Source organism: Mastigoproctus giganteus, chromosome 3 (genome assembly GCF_048544385.1).
Source record: "Mastigoproctus giganteus isolate SK-2022 chromosome 3, ASM4854438v1, whole genome shotgun sequence".
Taxonomy (NCBI): domain Eukaryota; kingdom Metazoa; phylum Arthropoda; class Arachnida; order Uropygi; family Thelyphonidae; genus Mastigoproctus; species Mastigoproctus giganteus.
The window spans coordinates 159,602,257-159,620,318 of NC_143577.1; positions in this window are offsets into that span (position 1 = coordinate 159,602,257).

Consider the following 18,062-nt stretch of genomic DNA (forward strand, 5'->3'; position numbering starts at 1 on the left):
TGAAAAATAAAAGTGCTAAAAATATGTTTAAAATTACTAAAAACCACTAAAACCGTAGCTTTTGGCAGCAGCGGCCACCTTCATCAGCAATAATGGTTACAGGTTATTGTAAAAATGCTGGCATTTTTACCTCTTGGTTTGCCTTTAAGAAGCGGTCTCCTCTCCAAATCACCCTGTATTTTTGCCACTGCTGTATTTGGAGAATAACGGCCCCCTTCCTGCTGGAGGCTATCTTTGTCTGCTCTAGCATATGCTCCGTGACGCCGAGTTACAGAAAGAAGCGATTGAGACATTATCCCACTGTTATGGGTCTGGCTGGTTCACAGCGAGAGATCGTCACTCGATCGGATCGGACAAACGTCGTGGACATTATAATCATGAGAACGGTGGGAAAGTATGACTCTCAACAGAGAAGCGAGAGTAATGTCGGTTAAGGAACTTGCTTTTGGATGAAATCTGAACCTGGGGTGAGTGTTGTCTGGAAATCTGTAGTTATGAACAGACTTTAGATCTAATGACTACCGCTGGACAGTCTGGAAATGCCACCCCATGCCGATGTAAAGTTCCTCTTTCTCTACATAAATCCCATTGTGGCCGTCTCAGGTCATCAAGATGACAGTTCCTGGCCTGTTTTAGTTCCTCCAGGAAAATTAGCCTGTAAACCAATGCGAGCTATTGAAACTCAGAAAGGGGGGCATATATATATATATATAGTGTGGGGAAAAAGAAAGGGTTGTTGTTTGTGGCAAGGAAGAATCGCAGGTAGCCGTTTTGGAGGGTGCTTTTTTTTTTGTTGTGGGAATCAGAGGAGACGCAGTGAACTAGAGTGCGAGTGGTGTCGTTGCACGAGGAGAAAGAAACCAAAGGAATCAGGAGAGCAAAGAGAAAGAAGAGTGGAAAACAAGAAGAACGCCCTGGTTATTGTACCTGATGGATCGCTGTTCCGAATCTCCCACCCCTGCAAAAGTTAACCCTAGTTGTTCGATAGCAAATCGGTTGGAACGGTACAACAACCAGACCTTCCCCCCCCCCCATTTTGTATAGTTGTCACCCACATACATCTCTCCTCCTAAATACATACTTTGACAAGAATCTATGTTATCATATTCAGCACCCAGAACATATAAAACTAACATGAGCCATCATGGTAAATGCCTTAGTATTAGTTGTGACCACTAGACTCATATGTCTTCATACACTAGTGTGAAAATACTCAGACAGCAAAATATATGTCAGCTACATAGGATACGAGCAAAAGCAATCAGAGGTGACATGAAGATCATGGTTAACATTGCATATGTGTATCATTATCACATCAATCTAATATTAGACAAAGAATAAGGAATAGAGTATATGCTATTATACCATAAATGTAACCAATTATTTCTTTTTACCAGTTGTACATTATGTTTAATAAATCATGTTCTGTTTATGCATCCGTACCTCTTAGCCATTTTCTTGCCACACACTGTCCATAGCACAAGTTATAATAAAAGAACCATAACCTGCGGCACTTCGAGGCCTCACCATTGGATTAACACATCACCTTCTTGATATTGCGAGTCTATTCTCCACGTCGCGGAATAGGTTTTGAGAATATGAGATGTTTGTCCTAAAACCAAACCACTAGCTGATCATATAAAACCCAGGTTTCCTAAAATACCAATATTAGTGTTTAGACTTGCCCGGAAAACTTATTATACACATTGAAGGTGGAGTAAGTGTGAGGTGATCATTACGCGATGAAGGTTGTCCAGCAAGCACGCTATAACGGGAACACTTGTGGAACATTATCCAACAATCTATATGTACGCCTGTCACCAGCAGGTACACAACAGGAGCTACGGCACTTGCATTCGATCCCCTTCCCATATATTGGAACCAGAAATGGCACTGGAACGAACCATTCCAAAACGTTCATTTCTCCCTAGGATAAGCACAGGGGCTCACATCTGGTATGGGCTTGGCAAACCCAGGGTCCTGAGCTGGATATCATCATTCTTCTCTTTCTTACTGATTCCTTTCTACTTCTCTCTCTCAGGGTAATGCGGAATTTTTTTGGCTGGTGCAACATGTCTCAGGCTTCCTTGCATCATATGGCTAATAATAAGGGCTTCAAAGATTGGATGAATGCGACAGACCTCATGCCTATTAAGACTATAGCATTCAGACAAACATATATTTACTCTCTAACCATTTCCGGTTCCAAAAACAATGCACTTTATCTACAATCACAGCTTTTTTAGTCTTAATACCATGCCCAGTTTCCCAGGCATGTTCAGCTATGGCTGAACCTACATAATTAGCTGTCTTTAGGGCTGACACTTGAGATCCAAGGTTTATAGAAAACCGATTTGTAGCAGTTAATACACATTTTATAACAGCCTGGGCACGTTGCCCAAAATAGTGTGGTCAAGGTCTTAACGGGTAGGGTGCGGTCCCATTGCTCTTTATCTGGGGAGGGTCGATGAGACCAAACGGGTTACGGCTGATCTAGTAACGTGCAGTCGGTTACCCCCAGAGTTTTATTGAGGGATGTTTAAGAGATATGAGTAGCAGTCATAGGGGTGTTTTTACACCTGTTGCCGCTGCATACATCTCCTACAATCCGGCATCTTGGAACACACTGCTCATATATTGCACTCGTGTCAGATATGCTGTGTGCAGCTTCCGGGCCAGACCGCACACAGTAATATTCGCAATTAAAGATCCTATTGAGAATAATGACACTAGTGGGGTTGTATACGAAATTGAGTGTCCAGATTGTGGGAAATGTTATGTGGGGGAGACGAAACGTAGGCTACATGATCACCTGGGGGAGCATGATAGGGCCCTGAAGATGACTAATTATGAAGCTTCAGCCTTAGCTGAATATGCCTGGGAAACTGGGCATAGTATTATGACTAAGGAAGCCGTGATTGTAGATAAAGCGCATGGTTTTTGGAACCATTAGCATTAGTAGAGGCATATGATGCAAGAAAGCAAGCTTATGCAGCATCAGCAAAAAAAAAAAAAAAAAACGACTTCCATTTCACCCCTCTGTTCGTTCGAAATACCGGTCCAGCTGAGCCTTACATTTATTTAGGCTATCAACTTCCACGACAAGGGATGCAAGTCTGTTCCACCAACCAACTACCCGCTGGCTAAAGGCAAATTTCCGCACATCTATTCTACATGCCTTTCCTCAACTTGAATTTATGCCCTCTCAGGTGATTATTCTGAGCAAGAGGAAGAATCCCATCAGCATTGAGCATGCTCAAACCATTCAAGGCTTTATACACCTCTATCAGATCACCTCGCCAGTGCCAAGTCTCCAGACACTGTAATTTGCAAAACTTAAGCCTTTCTTCGTAAGAGCAACCCTTTGTTCCATTCACTAATCTTGTTGCCCTTCTCTGTACTCGTTCCAGCAGCTCTACATCCTTCTTGAAATAAGGCCTCCAGACCTGTATACAGTACTCAAGGTGTGGCCTGACCATTGCCTTATACAAGGGAATAATCACCTTCTTATGCCTGCTAAAAAAATTCCTGTATATCGTTGACAACACACCATGAGCTACTCTTGCAGCTCGTCTACACTGCTCAGAGAACTTCATGTCTGCCTGCACAATTACCTCCAGGTCCTTTTCATTCTCTACCACTGTCAGTGTAGTACCACAGAGTTGATACCTTGCTGGGGGGTTGCTGTTTCCCATATGTAGTACTTTACATTTGTCAATGTTAAACTTCATTTGCCACCTCTCAGCTCAACCTTTCCAGATCCTGTTGCAGCAGCATAGCGTCAGTAGTGTCCTTACAACCCTGCCAACTTTGTATCATCTGCAAACTTGGACATTAAGCTTGATATACCATCAATATCATTTATAAATACAAGAAACAATAATGGACCCAACACTGAACCCTGAGGGACTCCACTAATCACATTAGTCCACGATGAGCAGTGTCCATTGATTACTACTCTCTGTCTTCTCGCCCTTAACCACCCCTTTATCTATAGCAGAAATTTGCCAATGCCACACTGCTCCAATTTGTGCAGCACAGTCTTCCCTGTGCAACAGTATCAAAAGCCTTTCTAAGATCCAAGTATATTATATCAAAGTTATTCCCTGCATCCAGTTCTTTTGTGACTGCATCATAGTATCCAATCAAATTGGTCAGGCAAGACTTTCTCTTAACAAAAACATGCTGTGTCCGAGCTATAACTGAAGTCTTGTCTAGATGATCCTGCAGTGCTTCTTTAACCAGTGCTTCCATTAATTTTCCTGGAACAGAAGTTAAACTCACAGGTCTATAATTACTTGTAGTAGCAGTGGCATTTGATGCAAGAAAGCAAGTGTATGAGCTTATGCAGCATCAGCCAAAAAAAAAAAAAAAAATCACACCATTCCCTCCAAATGCCTGTCCAGTTCCTCCTTAAATTTATTCAACCTATCAACTTCCACAATGACAGATGGAAGTTTGTTCCAGCAATTAACCACCCGCTGGCTAAAGGCAAATTTCCGCACATCTAATCTACATCTGTCTTTTCTTAATTTGAATTTATGCCCCCTTAGGTTCGTAATCTGAACAAGTGGAAGGATCCCATCAGAATTCAGCGTGCTCAACCCATTCAAGGCCTTATACTCCTCAATCAGATCACCGCGCAGGTGCCGTCTCCAGCCATTGTAATTTGGAGAACTTAAGCCTCTCTTGGTAAGAGGATCCCTTCATTCCCCTCACCAATCTTGTGTCAGCCTTTGATCCTCCTTTGTGATTTGGGATCACATTTGCACATCTCCAGTGTATGGGTACCTCCCCTGAGTCCAAAGCTCTCATAATTATGGCTAAGGGTTTGCTTACTTTCTTTGCTGCCTCCTTTAATATAACTGGATAGATCCCCTCTAACTGGAAATGGTTAGAGTCTAAGGATACGTTCATCTGGATGGTATAGTTTTAATAGGGATAAGGGCTGTTGCATTCATTCACTCTTTGAAACCCTTAACCTAGGGAGAGATTAACGTTTTGGAATGGTTCGTTCCAGTGCCATTTCCGGTTCCAACGCACGGGAAGTGGACTGAATGCAAGTGCCATAGCTCGTGTTGTGTACCTACCGGTGACATATAGGTGTATATGTAACCTGTAACCATTATTGCTGGTGGCCGCTGCTGCCGAAAGCAACAGTTTTAGTAATTTTAAAACATGTTTTTAGCACTTTTATTTTTCATTTTTGTTATATCAACTTATTTTATTTTAATATACAATTTATTCAGAGAGTATATTCATTTAATAAAGACAAGTGGCAACTGGAAAAATTAACGAATCAATGATTCTGTTTCGTCTTTAGGGGCAGATCATCTCTCCATAATTTTATCAGATCAGCGACCGCTTTACCAATTGCCTGTCATCTCTTTACATCCTTTGAGCAGTCACTATTTTTATTTATTCTTGAACACAAGTAATCAAATTCATCAACTTCTTTGATATCTTGCCCATTAACTTTAATGGAACCGATATTACCACCAATCACCATGATTTTAGTTTTACACACACATTCAGAAACAATCCTGTTTTCTTGCTTCACGTACTCTCCTCAGAGTTTCTTTAAGATTATCCTTAGAATTACAAATTAGCAGTGTCATCTGGATAACAAAGGTTGTTTATCTTGTCCTCCAATTTGGAGGTGTCACTAAATCTTCCAAAGCTTCACCCACCATATCTTCGGCATAAAGATTAAAAAGATGAGATAACAAAATACAGCCTGCCTGACACCGTTACCTATTGTGAAAAAGTCAGTTCGCACAGTTCCTTCATGTTCCTGGTACAGTAGCTTAATCAGATGAATTACGTGGATTGGGAAACCCGTAATAGCTGTTTCCCATAGTTTCTCAAGTTGAACACCATCAAATGCTTTTGCATAATCTATAAAACACAAAACAACTGGAACATTCAATTCTTCGCATTTTTCAATTAATCAGTCGTAGGTTTAAGACCTGATCTCGGGTTCCTCTGCCCTTTCTGAACCTGCTTGCTCTTCTGGCATCTTTTTCTTCTCGTTTTCTCAAAGTTCTGTTTAGTATGAGTTTAAGAAGAATTTTGCTAGAATTAGAAATTAGGCTGTCTGTAATTTTAGAAAATTTTCAATCTCCTTTTTTTGATAAGGGGATGAAAATTGATTTCTTGCAATCGGATGGTCACCATCCTGTTCTTTCCCAATTTTTACAATAATTTTATGAAAAAACTCGGCGCCCTTCATACCTGTAGCTTTAATAAATTCCGCTGGGATTTCATCAATTCCAGGTGACTTGCCACACGTTAGTTCTTTGATCTGGTTCATGACCACTCTTGAAAAGGGGGTGGCAGTTCATTAGTGCCAGCAGGTGCTCGGAAGAGCTGCTCACAGTATTCTTTCACCTTCCTTTGTGTTCTCCTCTGTTAAAATTTTCCCTTTGGAGTTCTTAATTACATTAAGTTTTGGTTGGAACTTTTGTCTTAAGGACTTAATTACATCATACATCTTTATAGTGTTTCGTTTGTTGTGGTATTCGATTTCTTTACACTTTCGATTGATATAATCCTGTTTGTCCAGGCTTAAACAGCACTTGATGACTTTGCTTAGTTCCTTATACTCGTTTCCTTGTATATCCCGTGCTTTTGCAGTTCTTCTCTGTTCAATAAGTTTAAAAGTGACTTCTGTAATCCAAGGCTTCCTGATCTTTGACCTTTCTCTAATGTATCTATTTGTGAATCCTTAATAATGCTTTATGTATTTTCCCATATTTCCTGAGGCAGCATATCATAATCTAGTTCTAATAGAGCTTGAAAACGATTGCCTGTTTCAAGCATATAATCGTTTGGAATATTTTCAACATCCAATCGTATAGGGAAAACCTTATTCACTATCTTTTTCAGCTTCAGCTTGACAACGTGGAGTAGTTGATGATCACTGCCACAATCTGCTCCAGGAAGTGTTTTTGCTGTGATTACACTGGAACGATACCTTTGCTGCATAAGGATATAATCAATCTGATTCCTTGTTTTATTATCAGGAGAAAAGCATAAAGTTTATAATAACAATAATTTTAATTTATTTGTATACTGATGTTTATCATTTATAAATTATTTATTTTTTAAAATAAACTTTATCTGTACTGATGCAGAGGCCCCTTGTAATTTGAGGCCTAAACTGTAGCTTGTATAATCGTAAATCCTTGTAGTATGGGTAAATCCAGCCCTGGTTGTAAAAGATATTTCAGAGCTAAAGACGACTGCATACCAACAAGTTCTAAGCATTCACAAAATCAAAAGGTTTCTTACTATAAGAAACGTCCCTAGTAATAACAGTGGAAATGATGAGATTGGATCCATTTCCTTCTCTTCACCTTTAAAGTCAACACTATACTGTACCTATTGCAGCAGTGCAGTTGAGGAAACCCAGCAGAAACTAGTTCAAACCTGTTATAACCATAAACTGAGAATCATGAGGCAGTATCCTTGGTCAGTAGCACAACTACGGCAACAATGATCCTACTCTCAATAAAGTATTTTGAAAAAAATTTCTAACTAAATTAATGTCAAATTAACAAGAAATAATTTTAAGAATACCGTCAAAGTTTGATACTTTTCAGATTAAAACGTCGCGAAATATATAATTTTCCTCCAATCGCCAACAAAAGGATTTTCTAAAGATTGGCATGGATTTTTGTAGAATATCGCAGCGCAGAAAGTTAAAAAATAAAAAGCACAAATTTTAAATAAAGAGATTTATATATAATTTTTTTAGCTTAAGTGAAGGTGCACCCATTTTAGGATTGGTCACGAGCAAAATTTATTTTTTAAAGAGCAGAATGGTGCTCATGAGCACCAGGTTAAGAACCCCTGATATAACAAATTACATATTAAATGTCAAAACCCTCCTGTATATCTCCAGCCCAAAAATTGGCATCAATAGCTCAAATGCAGTTACAATACATGCAGTCTGATCAATCAATATGTTGTAAGACTGTTTTTCCTAAAAAAAAAAAAAAAACAATGTTCCCACCACTCCTCTTATTTCATTGTAAACCACTTGAGTACTATTGTCACATTTTGTTGGATGAGCAGATCAAATTGTTATTCTTTATTTGTACTCAGAGTTTGTGACAGAGAAAAATATTGCACAAGGCAAGGTGAAAGTGAATATGGAGGATGGGACAAAATTTTTGAGTGGGGAGTGTGGTGTACACAGAAGTACTGTCATGGTAAATCAAATCATTCACCACTTTCAAATGGATACTAGTATTTTTTTCCCTTTTTTCTCAACAGAATTATGACCTGTTCATATTAGGTATGCATTGCTTAATTATATATGATATTGTGAATACCTTCACAAGTTGCCTAGGTATTGCACTGCTTTGAATAAGTAATGCTTCACAATAGATAATATCCTTAACTGAAGAAAACAGCAATGCCATTTTGACTAAACGTGTTAAGCTTTTTTTCGGAGATGGGGGGTTGTGGACTTTGCTGATATACCGGTCCATCCAACCAGGTTTCATCCCTAGTAATAACAATGGAAATGATGAAATTGGATGCATTTCCTTCTCTTCCCTTCTTTTTAGCTTCTGGCAAAATTCTTGATAATGAACCTTTTGACCATCATTCAACAATCTTGAGCAAACTTTGCTGTCACTTCATGCACGTCAAGGTTTCAGTCAATCCAAAGGGGAATCCCAGTTCATTAGCAATTTCTCAGTTAACAGCCAATCAGAATGAATTTTTTAATGCACTTGAGCTAGAAATCACTTCACGCAGCTGAAGGTCCAGTTAATGACGCTTATCTCTGACAGATTTTGGGCCATTTTCAAAATGTTTCATCTGGTGATAAATGACAGCCTTAATTAAAGAAGCATCACCAAACACGAAGCACACATTCTACTTTCATATTCATTTTGATTGCGACAGAGGCCTATGATATGACTGAATGGTTTGGCAGAAAAGGAAGTAATTTGATCCAGTAATCTGGTAACCCCCTCATGCTTACTCATTATATTGGTTCTCTACATGCATCACTGTAAAAATATCCTTTTAGTCAGACCTAATATGTATTTAGCCACCATTTTATTCATCATCTTGGATAAACCAAAAATAATTCAGGACTGTACTGGAAGAAGAGGGAACTCAGGATATTTTCACTTCATTATTTGATCCTGCCTCATATATTAGTATGATATTTTCTGATTTTTGTTTCAAAAATTATAATAATTATAATTTTAACAAGTACAATATTTAGGTATATGAAATTCAGAAAAGATTATTAAAATTTATGCAGTCCACTGAAACATGAAAAAACAGTGACATAAATATCACTTAATATATTTTTGTAAATATTTATTTTAAACCACAATGTATACACTGAGTAATCACTGAATTATGACCACCCCTATGAAAACTCAATGTGACCTGCTGACCACGTGAAGTACGAGTGTGCAGTTAGTCGACCTACGTAGCACAGATAAGGTGTCAGTGGTTCAGTAGGTAGTAAAATTCCGAGTGTGATGGGTAAAAGGAAGGATTTATCGGACTTGGATAAAGGACAGATTGTGGGAGCTTGACGAGCTGGTGCTTCGATTTCCCAACCAGCTGAACTGGTGGGGTGTTCGAGAGCCGCCATAGTTAAAAGTGTACCAGGACTGGCATCAAAATGGTCAAACAACAACCCAACAGGAAAACTGCAAAGGTCAGCGCAAGGTTGATGTTAGAGGTGAGCGCCGTGTCCGACAACTCATATAAGCACATTGAAGAGTTGACTAGCCAATACAACATGAGCCAACCTGGAACAATATCTGGCATGACCGTGCGTCGCACGCTCACATGTATGGGCTATACCAGCAAACGACCCCTATGCCATCCTCTCCTAACCAAAGTTCATCGGCATAAAAGACTCGCCTGGTGCAAAGACATGCAAGTTGGACATTAGAAGACTGGAAGGTGTGCTGGTTGGATGAGTCATGTGATTTGTTCCACACCGTGGATGGTCGTGTATGGATTTAGCGTCGACAACACGAGGCTCTTCATCATACGTAGTATCAAAAGTGCTGGCCGGTGGAGGCGGTTGTATGGTGTGGGGCATGTTTCACTGGCAGGAACTTGGGCCCCTGGTGTATGTGGAACAACGTATCAGTGGTCTCTGCTATCATCAACTGCTTGCTGACTGCCTACACCTGGCTGTAGGCATATGCACCAAGCCATAGGCACTTGTTGTGCAGGAATGGTTTGAGGAACACAGTTCTGACTTCCAGCATATCGATTGGCCTCTGAATTCCACTGATATCAATCCCATAGAGCACTTGTGGGACACTATGGAAAGACATATCAGGCATCTGGATACACCAATCACCTTCATACCTGCATTGCTGGCCACATTACAGCCAGCTTGGTTGGCCACACCTCCTGAACACTTCCGACATTTTGTTGAATCAATGCCACACCGGATAGCTGCTGTACTGAGGGCAAAAGGAGGACCTACAGAGTATTAGGTAGGTGGTCATAATTCAGTGATCACTCAGTGTATTATTATTATTATTATTAGCTATATAGTGCAAGGAAGCCTGAGGCTTTTTCTGCACCAGCAAAAAAAAAAAAAAATTCCTGATTTATCCAGAGAGAGAGTAGAAGGGAATCACCAAGAAAGAGAAGAATGATATCCAGCTTAGGACTCTGGGTGTGCCAAGCCCATACTCACCAGATGTGAGTCCCTGGGGTTGATATGCAACATTTAATAAATCTGTTAACACATTTACTGATGGAATGCAAACTTACATCAAAATGAACTGCAATTTTATTTGCTGTAATGCAAATAGTCGGACCTCTATATAATAAAATTGATCGTTAGCTTGAAAAAATTTGTTATAAAGAAATATGAACTTTTCAACAATGAAAAATACTATAATTTAAATACTGTAATGTAACTCCCATTCAGAAATAAGTGGAAATGAATAAATTTTCTAACATTTTAAAACAATTAATTTATTAATACATACATACAGCAATACCTCGCTTAGCACAGCTTCAAACAACACGGGTTTCACTATAACACAATTTTCAATTAAGTTTAAGTCAAAAATTTAGTGTACATAATAAAACTCATTCAATAGCCTAGACAGGTACTACACATATATACTCTATTTTCTACCATGCACATGTGACAATAGCTCCTTTCAGACAGTCAGCTGTAACATGCAACAGTGTTCAGTATTCTTAATTCCATCCTGACGAGACGACATGATTGTTTTTCAAACTTTTGATTTCAAAATTTAATTTTTACCCCTTTAAATATGATCGAAAATATATTTGCATCTTGGCTAGAAATCACTGCCAAAAACATGCGTTCTGCTTGGCAGAATGTTTTGTCCTATTTGGTAAATGATTTCACTGATTTTGAATCACAAGTTCAGATAATTGCCGAAGACATTGTGAAGGTCGGAAAAGACTTGGGATTTGAAACTTTGGACACTGCCAATGTATGTGACTACACTAACTCACAGACTTATTATACGATGCAACCTCCTTGAAATTGAAGAGCAAACTGCATATGCAGAAGAGGAAAACAATTCTCAAGTGGATAACATTGAAGTGCCACCAAAACGATTTTCAACAGAAGAACTGGAGAAAGTTTTCTGGGTGGTTGACATGGCCTGCGAGGCGATTACGAATGGAGATCCATTGTTATTTGGTTTTTAGGAGCATTAGCAACTAAGGCCATATTGCTCCGGGGATATGTGGTTCATTCCCTGACCTTTCTGCATCCTCCATATTTGGTGATCACAGGCTCGAACCTCGGTCTAAAAGGTGGGATTCGATGCTACAAAGACTAGTATGCCAAGAAAAAGAAGAGATGGCTTCACCAGACTTCATTATTGAAATACCTAAATGAACAACTGCTTTTTTAAAGCTTGTTTCCTCATCTCTCATGACGTTACCTTTTCATTAATAAAATTTTTGCAATATTTTTTTAAATTTCGAATCCTTTTAATTGGCTCTCAAGTGCAAATTGTTTATAGATTTATTATAATTTGTTTATAGACTGTTTCTCTGGTATGCATTCAATTAAAACCCATTAAAATTATACCTCAATCAGCACGGTTTCACATAACATGGAATAGTTTCGGTACTAATTATCAGTGCTATGCGGGGTATTGCTGTATTAAGAAATGACTACATGTGCACAATATATAAGTACTTTTAAGAATTATTTTGTGTTGTACATTGATTTTTACTGTAGATCATTCATAAAATGTGATCTCTTTTTCAATGGAGCTTTTTTCTTGTGGCCATTCTCCATCTCATGTTGTTCAGTATTACAAGAATGCAAAATGGATGATCTGTGCAAGTTTGTGTTTGTTTAAACACTCAAAACACTGTATTTTATGGTATTTTCTTGACACTGAAGGCATCGACGCAAAGTTTGAAATGCTGCCAACACTTCCTGTTTGGAAAGTTTAATATTTCCTTCGTTGCCCTAATTTTCAGCCAACTCATCGATATTGTCACTAGTTCTTTGAATACTCTCCGAAATGTTGGAGTCACTTGGATATTCAGCTACTATGACATTATTATCAACTCCTAAAAATTCGTCAAGAACAATTTCTCCACTGATCAAACCTCTCGATTGGTCAATGTCTCATAGCAGTTCATCCCTCTCATTGCTGCAATTGACATTTTAGCAAAACCTGCTTTTGCCAAACAATTCTTAATCACTGTGTCTGTCACATCTTCATGCCACACTTTTGTCAACTCTGATAAGCACTTCTGCAAATCTATAACAGATCTATAGGTTGCTTGGTTTCTATTCTCGGTATACACCTTTGGGTGCATTTTCATATTCTTGATAATGCCTTGGTCCACTGGCTGAAGTTTAGCACAAGGTATTTGGGGAGAAGAAAACAAGCTTCTCACTTGTAAGTTTCAAAATTACTGAGTGTATGTGGGCAGGGCAGTTGTCGACAATCAATGATTTTTCTGTTTTCTTCCATCATCTTTCTATCAAAATTTAAATTCCACTGTTCAAAAATTTCATTTGTCATCCAAGCATTTTTGTTGTAGTTGTAGTCTAACTCTGATTTTACTACTTTGAAATATTGGGGTTGTTTACTTTTGCCTATTACCAAAAGCTTGTTTTCATTATCCGCCATATTTGCACTAACCAAGACTGTAATTCTCTTACTATTTTCACCACCTACACATTTATTATCTTTAAAAGTCAGTGTCTTTTTTAGCAAACATTTAAAAAATAAACCAGTTTCATCAACATCGAATGTTTTTGGGCTCGCAGTCCTCCTTATAATCTTTTTCAAAACGGTTTCTTTCCAAGGGGTAGGCTTCTTCGATTACAACCCCACTTTCACCAGAAATAACTTTTTTGAATAAGCCATGGCACTTTTTAAATTTGTCCAGCCAACCAGAACTGACTTGTAATGTTTTATGTCCCAGAAAAGATGCATACTCCATAGCCTTTTCTTTTATTAATAGCCTTGATACAGACATGTTCACCCACTTAAAAATGGCTTAAGCTACATCTTCATACAGGCATAATTTTGTGCACTCCCGACTGCGTCCCATTTCCTCAAACAGTTTGAGAATCGAAACTCAGTTTTTCAGAAAGGCTGACACACTACAGGCTGCGATACCAAATTTTAAAGCGATTTCTTTTTTTTTTTAAACACCTCAATCTACACTATTAAGCACTTTCACTTTTTCCACTACACTCAAGGATTTCCTCTTAGACAATGTAAGATTACTTGCACAGCAGCTAAAACAAAACTGATTTAGGGCCCACATGTACCTACCACACAAAGACAGGTGAAATTTAGTGAAAGTGAGGATGACTCATTTCTGGGAAACAACAGATGAATTTACAGGATAAAGGAATATCACTCTCTCTTAATTCTCTAATATGGTGCTTACAATAGAAAACAGGTTGACCAGAGCCAATGTCCATGTCGGGAATATGTCTTAATCTTTGCCAATGGCTGTGGACACATAAAATCCCCAGGGGGTCACATCTGGTGAGTACAGGCTTGGAAAACCCAGGGTTCCGAGCTGGATATCATTCTTCTTCTTTCTTGGTGATTCCCTTCTACTTCTGACCCTCTCTCTCTCTCTCTCTCTCTCTCTCTCTCAGGGTAACACGGAATTTTTTTTTTTTTTGCTGGTACAGCATAAGCCTCAGGCTTCCTCGCACTATATGGCTAATAATAATAATAATAACAGCAGTTGACCAGCATGACTTTTCCATACAGTAAAGGCTTTACGGGCACTACTAAATTGTGGAATGCTCTTAAGAATTAAGCCTCTTAATCCTTTTAGCTTTTAATTCGTGCTTCCTACAGCATCAGTTCTACTGCCTAGAAGGACGAACAATGCATACCCAGGTCTCCCAAAATCAGTTTGTTATATGGAAATTTTCTTTGTTATACAGAAACTATTTTCAATGCAATGACCAAGGGGAAATCAAAAAAGTTCACACGTAGAAAAATTCGCTATATGGAAATTTGTTAGAGAGAGACAGGTCCAATTGCACGGTGGCAGACAAAAAAAACTGCATCACTTGTGAATTTTGTAAATAATGCATTTTGCGTTGCATTGTAGGTTGCAGAAATGTTCAAAATACATTTGTTAGATGGGATATATATCTCTGTGAATGAAATCCAATGAAAAGACTCCACCTGATATACCCAATTGCCATAAATATCTTCCCAAAGGGTAAAATGCATAATTAATAGAAATATGAGAAATCATGCAAATTGCCTGACAACCAAACGTACATTTTATTGCATTTACGTGTACAAACTGAAATGACGAGTTAACGTAATAGTATTGTGTACTGTAAATCAGCAAAATAAATAAGTCCTCAATATTTTGTTCTTCCTCCTCCTTGAGCTGCAATTACAGCCTTGCAACGATCTGGCATAGAGTTAATCAACTTCTGGATATACGGTTGCCCAATTTCGTGGTGCCGCACCCTTATTATGCTCTCCTGCAGCTGAATCTTATTTGTTGGTTTCTTCTGAACAATTTTAGACATTATGTACCAGCAATTTTCAATAGGGTCCAAATCTGCACTGTTGCCGGGACAGTCCAACACTGTAATCCCAGCATTTCTGAGGTATGACTGCACCTTAAGGTCGAAAAACGAGGGAAAACATTGGTGTATGTTTTAAGCCTTGTGAGACAAGACTAACTCATCATTAAATCTAAACAGCATAAAACTTACCAATTTTGCTGTGTGGCAAGGTGCTGAGTCCCGTTGAAAAAATGCAGTTTTGGACATGGTGTGGTGATCCCTAATAAGGTTTCAGGCACTCCTCCAAGATAGAAGTGTAGGTTTCTGAATTCACCATTCCGTTAATAAACTTAATTCGCCCCACCCCTTTGCTCGTTATACATTCCCAGACCATCTGACTGGCAGGGAACTTTACAGTCGGTGTGGTATGCCTCTGATTTTTGTCTTCTGACATATCGCTTCCCATCCGAGCACATGCAGATTGAATTTTGATTCATCAGAAAAGATGATGGTGTCCATTGCTCTTTTGTCCACAAAACGTATTTTAGCCCAAGCAAGTCGCTTCTTCCTCATTTGTTGGTTAAAAAAAGGCTTCTTCTTGGGCCAATAGGCAAGCAGACCACATTCCGAAAGTCATCTTTGGATAGTTTGTGCACTTGTTTCAACACCGGAGGACATCTCAATACCCAGTCTTAGATCAGGAGCATTAGCATGGCAATTACGAAGGCACAGCCATTTCAAATATCGATCTTTGGACAGCGTAGTCACTATCTTACAGCCTGATCCAGATCTTCTCTTCACATCACTGGGTTCACGATTTAATTTCAGAACCCATGATACTGTTGACTGGTGGCAGCCTATTTCATCAACGATTGCACGCGTAGAAAGTATTTTCTGGGACAGAGCAACAGCAAAATTTTTTTTTTCTTGGTGTCAACCGAACATATGGAGTCATGCTTACACCTCCACAAAACAGGATACTAATGACTGTGTATACCCTTCCAACTCCATATTTATAGAAATGGCTGAGGCAATACCTGGCAATTACTATCTGATGCAATATAAGCATTATCTGACACATTACCTTTGCTTTGCAACAAACAAAATGACTGTAATCAAACAATATCTCATACATTTCACTACAAATGTTACTTTTTTTTTTTTTTTAAGGTGATGTAGTTTTTTTGTCCTCAACTGTATTTTTGTATTCAACTGCAGTTAATAAATGAGCACTGCAGAAGAAAAGGCACATGAAATGAACAACTAAGTGATATCGGCACCTTGACTGAAACATGGGCTATTGCATTACGGGTGGGATTGCTTAGAATCAATTGCACTGTCTAGAGAACGCTATAAAAGCTGTATACTTGGTTCACAGTTCAATATTTTCTTTGCTTATGTTGAAGTTATTTTTAACATTTTTTCTTAATACAATGCAACTATTTTAAAAGAGAACCCACAAAAATGCAAAAGGAGACAAGAAATTGACAAGTAAAATTCTTTATTCTCTGAATTTAGTTAACTTTTCAGAAAACAATTTTTTTGAAAAGTATCAAGTTCACATTCACAATCATAGAATAACTGAGCACGATGAAGCATGTCTGAAAACAATGACTCCATCGTGACAGTTGATGGGCAAACATGATCTGCAACATTTCATATTACAGTCCCTGACCATTTTCATAGGTTTCCATACTTCATATTTTGAAAGTGCCTTACAAAACTAAAATTTCCTACAAAAATCATGTTCATTACTTTTAAACAACTCTGTTTTGGGGTAACATTCCACTGCTATGCTGAACACGTTTGTATAGACTGAAATTTTGAGTGTATGTGGTTGTTGACATGTGCACTGAAAGTTTTACAGAATTACAGAATGCTGAGTAATGGCAACACCCTGTACAGACTTGTAAATTACATCTCATGTACTCTTTTACTCAAAATGATTGCCCTGTATTATGCATAGTAGTAAAGATTTCATAATTTTTTTAAATAGATGCCAAAGGACGTACAGTCTCTTTATAACAATTTCCAATTCCAATTTCTCATTAACCTAATGCTATTTTACATTCAGTACGATGACTTAAAGTGAAAATAAAAGGATTTCTCTATAACGACTATAAATTTTTACCTCTTAATCTGAATTTTCACTTTCTGATTTCAAAATTTGCATTTAAAAATGACAGAATGCTTTAAATATATTGAGTAATTGCATCCTGACTGAGAAATTATTTTTTCAGATTTCCCATGCATTTTTTTGCAGTGCAGTAATCAAATAAACATTGGCTAGAAGTCAGTTACAATGTAATGTTTACTGGTATGGCTCCAAGAAAGCGGATAGTTTTGCCAATCCCAGAAAATTAGGATTTTGCAAGCTGTAGACAATGGTGTGCATTCTAAGACTAACATCGCCAAAAAGTTCTGCATTCCTAAGAGTACTCTGTTCACTGTTCTGAAAGATTGGAAAAGATTGAAAGTTTAGAGAAATCTGCTGCTGCATCAGGTAGAATACGAGCACAAAAAGCGAAGCATCTGAATCTTGAAAAAGTTATTTTGTAATGACTAATGATGATTCGTGCAAAAAAGTTCCTGTAGATCAGGCCTGGGCAAACTATGCCCCACGGGCCGCATGCAGTCCGCCCCACATTTTTGTGCGGTCTGCTGCTGCATCAGGTAGAATACGAGCACAAAAAGCGAAGCATCTGAATCTTGAAAAAGTTATTTTGTAATGACTAATGATGATTCGTGCAAAAAAGTTCCTGTAGATCAGGCCTGGGCAAACTATGCCCCACGGGCCACATGCAGTCCGCCCCACATTTTTGTGCGGTCCGCGAGCTTTAATTACATTTTTCGAAAAAATGTTTACTTATCTTATGCCTTTTGCGACGCCTTTTTGAAAAATAAATTTGTATATGTAATACATTATAGAATTTGTCGACTTTTAATTGTTTTATCATCTCTATTGTTCAAATTGAGATAGAATTTGAACTTGTGCGCGAACCGGAGCGAGCCAAAGCACCGACCGCAATTCCAATCTGTTTTC